The sequence below is a fragment of the Heterodontus francisci genome, unplaced genomic scaffold (genome assembly GCF_036365525.1).
Source record: "Heterodontus francisci isolate sHetFra1 unplaced genomic scaffold, sHetFra1.hap1 HAP1_SCAFFOLD_167, whole genome shotgun sequence".
In the NCBI taxonomy this organism is placed as follows: Eukaryota; Metazoa; Chordata; class Chondrichthyes; order Heterodontiformes; family Heterodontidae; genus Heterodontus; species Heterodontus francisci.
Genome location: NW_027141337.1, coordinates 589,868 through 595,090, shown reverse-complemented (window position 1 = coordinate 595,090; position 5,223 = coordinate 589,868). Strand labels below are relative to the sequence as shown.

The 5,223-nt window shown below is 42.8% G+C and overlaps 1 non-coding gene across 1 annotated transcript; it reads left to right on the top strand.

Annotated features, from left to right (window-relative positions):
* Positions 1-2,591: 2,591 nt before the first annotated feature.
* On the top strand, positions 2,592-2,673 carry trnas-gcu (transfer RNA serine (anticodon GCU)). Its single transcript has one exon. It is a non-coding gene; the product is annotated as a tRNA-Ser (tRNA).
* Positions 2,674-5,223: the final 2,550 nt, after the last annotated feature.

Genomic DNA, 5,223 nt, shown 5'->3' with positions numbered 1-5,223 from the left:
ACAAATCTGTCTCATAATGTACGGTCTAAGAATGTGCCAATGTTGCAATGTGGTGATAAATTCTTCAGTGTCACAATGTACTCACCAACTGTTTCACTACTTTTCTGATTTCTGGATCCAAGTTTGTAGCTTTCCGCGATCTCTAGTGGCTTAGGGTTGAGCCTCACTTCAACGAAGAAACGGAAAATTATGATTTAAAGATTACACTGTCAATCATTCACATCTCTGTCTTCTCCTGAACTTCGAGTTCAAATTTGTTTGTGAAGTTGATTCACACGTTAAGACAGCACAGTCTTTGTCTTTGTGAAGGAAGTGATTTGGGAATGGCTGGTTGAAACTGTCCCTTCTTGCACAGAAATTCAGTGCAAATACTTGATCACTCACAATTTCCTTAAGAGAAATTTGTTCACAATCGCATTCGACACAGAAACGGCCTCAGCATTAATCTCACTGAAGCAGAATGTGACCGTGTTGTTTGTTTCAGAATGTTGTTGCCATTATTTGTCGCTTTTAACCAAGACAGGGAGACAGGGCAAGGTTGATCCGAGGTTGGAATATATTATCATTCAGGAGCAAGAAAAATCAAAAGGAACAAAATAAGAAAACCCAGTCTCCGGATTTGAGAATCTGTAGATCCGCTTTGGGAAAGTGAATCAGAGCAGAATGAAGGGTGAACTGTCCAGAAGAGATGAAGACACAGCTCAGTCAACACATTCCCCTGGTTTATGATGCTGGAACATTCATCACACAGAAATGATTCAACCCAATGACAAACATTCTTCCAGCTGATAATTTATGCTACTGATTTAAGGACTGTCTCATGTGGTTACCGAGTGACGACGAGAAGATATTAAACTTTGTTCTATTCAATCTAGCTGTGATAAAGTTTGAATTTTTCTCCCTTTTATAAACAGTATTTGAAGGGTCTCGGTAACAATGTTCAGTGTTGATGAGAGTGGGGTCTGGGTGAGAAGCTGCTGAGTGTGACAGGGTCAGGACTGGATGCAGGAAGTTCTCTGACAGTCTCCCTCTATCTCTCTAATGGGTTTGAGTTGATTTACGACTGGTAGCTTTTATTTTACTTTTCTTATTTAGAGATATAGCCGCTTCGGCCCACCGAGTCTGTGCCAACCAGCAACCACCCATTTATACTAATCCTACATTCATCCCATATTCTCTACCACATCCCCACCATTCTCCTACCACTAGGGACAATTTACAATGGCCAATTTACCTATCAACCTGCAAGTCTTTTGGAGGTGGGAGGAAACCAGAGCACCCGGCGGAAACCCACACAGACATAGGGAGAACTTGCAAACTCCACAGAGGCAGTACCCAGAACTGAATCCTGGTCGCTGGAGCTGTGAGGCTGCGGTGCTAACCATTGCGCCACTGTGCTGCTGTTGGTGTTTTGATAAATGAAGGAAGTTCCCTCCACCCATTTTTTTTGGACAGACAGTGTGGTATAAGGATGTAAAGGGTTAATGCTGAAGATAGTGGGATCAACCCCTCCCACTGTCAGAGTGATGATAGAACAGTCACATGAGATGAAGTTTGGGAGAAGAGAGAGCAGCACCAAGGATGCTAGCTTAGCAGGCTTAATGAGTGTGTATAGAGTATTGTGCAAATTAGAAAAGAGTTCTTAGTTCTTTCAGCAGGAACTGTGTCCAGAAAATATCGAGAAACTCACAATTTTATTATTCAGGAGTCGGAACACAGATATTAATTCCAAGTGACAGTTCTGGGACCAATTAACAAAAAAAGTAGAGAATAATATTGCTCACTGATTGAAATCCCCCAGTGAGGAGACAGTTAAACAGGTGATCTTTTGGGGCATCCTTCGATCCAAGGTTTCAGCAACATTTAATCTCCCTTTTTGGTGAAATTCTCTGTTATTTGCAACTTTTTTTATCAGCTTTGATGGGCGAGTGAAAAAACTGAAAAGATTGAACAGTTCCATCCTTTCTTTTCTTCCTTCTTCTCTTCTTTCCATCAGTTTCTCTTTTCTGTCCCAGATCAATATAATGATGAGAATCCCAATTTAATCTGCTGTTTCTGGTGTTTTATCCATTCCAATCAAAATTTCAACATTCCAATCAAATCTATTTGTTATTCCACAGTGTCTCTCCATGTGTTTTATTCTATTGTATTCTCTCACAGTCTGTTTGATGATCAATGTTACATCTCACTCTCTGTTCTGGTGAAGATCAGAAGCAGTGATATATGTTTACACCACCCGACAAGTCGGCCTGATGCTGTGGCTCGCTGATCATGTGGGGTTAAAGCAATTCTTCCAGTCAGTTAGTTCAGTTTTCATTTCATGAGAAATTCGGTCATCATGACTTCATCAGTGACCTAATGGTTCAGGTGTCTGAGTGATGTTAATCATGATGTGATGAAATGATTGTATGTTCCAGTCTTTCCGTGGTGGGTTTTCACACTGAGTAGAAACGTGTTGGACATGGTCTGGAAATGTTTCACACTGCTCCATTCCCAACTTCATTTACTTACAGAAGAGATATTTCCATCATTCCACAGCTGGCTGCACAGCCAGAAGCTGTGCTGAAGGTGACAGCTATGTCTCTACAACTGACAAGGTGGCCGAGAGGTTAAGGCGATGGACTGCTAATCCGTTGTGCTTTGCACACGTGGGTTCGAATCCCTTCCTTGTCGCTGGTTTATGAGCTGTTTCATGTATTATTTATGTTGGGTGAGCTTATGTGTCAAGTCAGCCTCGAAACCTGTTCTTGTCAATGTCCAGACAGTGATTCCAGAATTTGTTATACTTTATTAAAATTGAGACAGACAATTGGAATTCTTCACCCAAACTGCACCGGAATGAAGATCAAATAGGGATCACGAAACGGAGCAGGATTTTTCCTCCCCTCCTTCCTTCCATCATTACTTTCTCTGGATTTGCACCAAGTGAAAGACAAATGGGAAAAGCAAATGGCGAGATGCAGAAAATTATCCTTTGGCAAGAAATTTATTTTCAAATCTTCTTGATAGATTAAGTGAGTGAGCAATGCTTTGGCAGATGGAGTTTAAAATGAGGGTCATCTACTACCTACGATAGATCAGAGTGTTTTTTTGTAAGAGGTGAGATGTTAGAAACGGTTGAGGAGCAGAGACCCGAATACTGAATTGATAAAAGCTGGTAGAAAATAATGTGAAAAGTGAACAGAATCTGAAGATTGGAACTCATGGTGTAGTGATATAAAGCTCTGTGCTCCTGAAGTATATGTCCAAGCCCAGATTGTGGGGAATCTGTGGAGAGTGATTTGGTTTTTATTCATTCTTGGGTGTGAGTATCGCTGATAAGGCTAGCATTTATTACCCATTCCTATTGCCGTTGAGAAGGTGGTGGAGAGCTGCCTTCTTGAACTGATGCAGTCCATATGGTGCAGGAACACCCACAGTGCTATTGGGGAGGGAGTTCCAGGATTGTGACCCAACAACAGTGAAGAAATGGCGATATCGTTCCAAGTCAGGATGGTGAGTGACTTGGAGGGGAACCTGCAGGTAGTGAGTTCCCATGCATCTGCTGCGCTTGTCCTTCGAGGTGGTAGTGGTCACGAGTTTGGAAGGTGCTGTTGAAGGATACTTGGCGAGTTGCTGCAGTGCATATGGAGATGGTACACACTGCAGCCACTGTTTACTGGTTGTGGAGGGATTGAATGTTTAAGGTGGCGGGTGAGGTGCCGATCAAGTGCGCTGCTTTGTCCTGGATGGTGTTGAGCTTCTTGAGTGTTGTTGAGTGGGATGTATTCCATCACACTCCTGACTTGTGCCTTGTAGATGGTGGACAGGATTTGGGGTGTCAGGAGGTGAGATACTTGCTGCAGAATTCGTAATCTCTGACCTGCGCTTATAGCCACAGCATAGATGTGACTGGTCCAGTTACGTTTCTGGTCAAGATGTTGATGGTGGGGGATTTAACGATGATAATGCTTCTGAATATCAAAAGGTAGATTTTTTCTCTCTCTCATTGGGGATGTTCACTGCTTGGCACTTGTGTGGCCAGAAGGTTGCTTGTCACTTATCAGCTCAAGCCTGAATGTTGCTCAGGTCTTGCTGCTTGCAGGCACAGACTGCTTCAGTATCTGAAGAGTTGTGAATCATCATCTAACATTCCCACTTCTGACTTATGTTGAAGAGAAAGTCGTCAATGAAACAGCTGGGATGTTTGGGTCTACGACACTACCCTGAGAAACTCCTGAGGAAATGTCCTGGGCTGAGATGATTGGCCTCCACTAACCACAACATCTTGTTTTGTGCTAGGTATGACTTCAACAAGTGGAGGGTTTTCCCCCTGATTCCCATTGACTTCAATTTTGCGAGGGATCCTTGATGCCACACTCACTCAAGGGCAATCACTCTCACCTCTCCTCTGGAATTCCAGTCTTTCGTCTCTGTTTGGACCAAGCTGCAATGAGATCATAAGAACAGAAGATCGGAAGAACTCATAGCAGGAGTAGGCCATTAGGCCCCTCGAGCTTGCTCCGCCATTCAATAGGATCATGGCTGACCTGATCATGACCTCAACCCCACTTTCTTGCCTGCCCACATAACCCTTGGCTCTCTTGTAGATAAAAATCTTGAAGACATTCAATGACCCAGCCTCCACTGCTCTCTGCGGTAAAGAATTCCAAAGATTAATGACCCTCTGAGAGAAGAAATTCCTTCTTAAATGAAAAAGCCCTAAATCTGAAACTGTGTCTCCTAGTTCTAGATTCCACCACGAGAGGAAACATCCTCTCAGCATCTACCCTGTCAAGCCCCCTCAGAATCTTATATGTCTCAATACGTTCTCCATTCATTTTTCTCAACTCCAATGAGTATCGGTCCAACCTGCTCAACTTTCCTCATGAGACAACACCTTCATCACAGGAATTAATCCAATGAACCATCTCTGAACTGCCTCCAATGCAAGTATATCCCTCCTTAAATAAGGAGACCAAAACTGTACACAGTACTCTAGGTGTGGTTTCACCATCACCATGTACATTTGTAGCAAGACTTCTCTACTTTTATACTCCATCCCCCTTGCAATAAAGGGTAACATTCCATTTGCCTTCCTAATTATTTGCTGTACCTGCATGGTAACTTTTTGTGATTCATGTACGAGGACACCCAGATCCTTCTACACCGCAGCATTCTGTAATCTCTCACAATTTAAATAATATTTTCCTTTTCTATTCTTCCTACCAAAGTGGATAACCT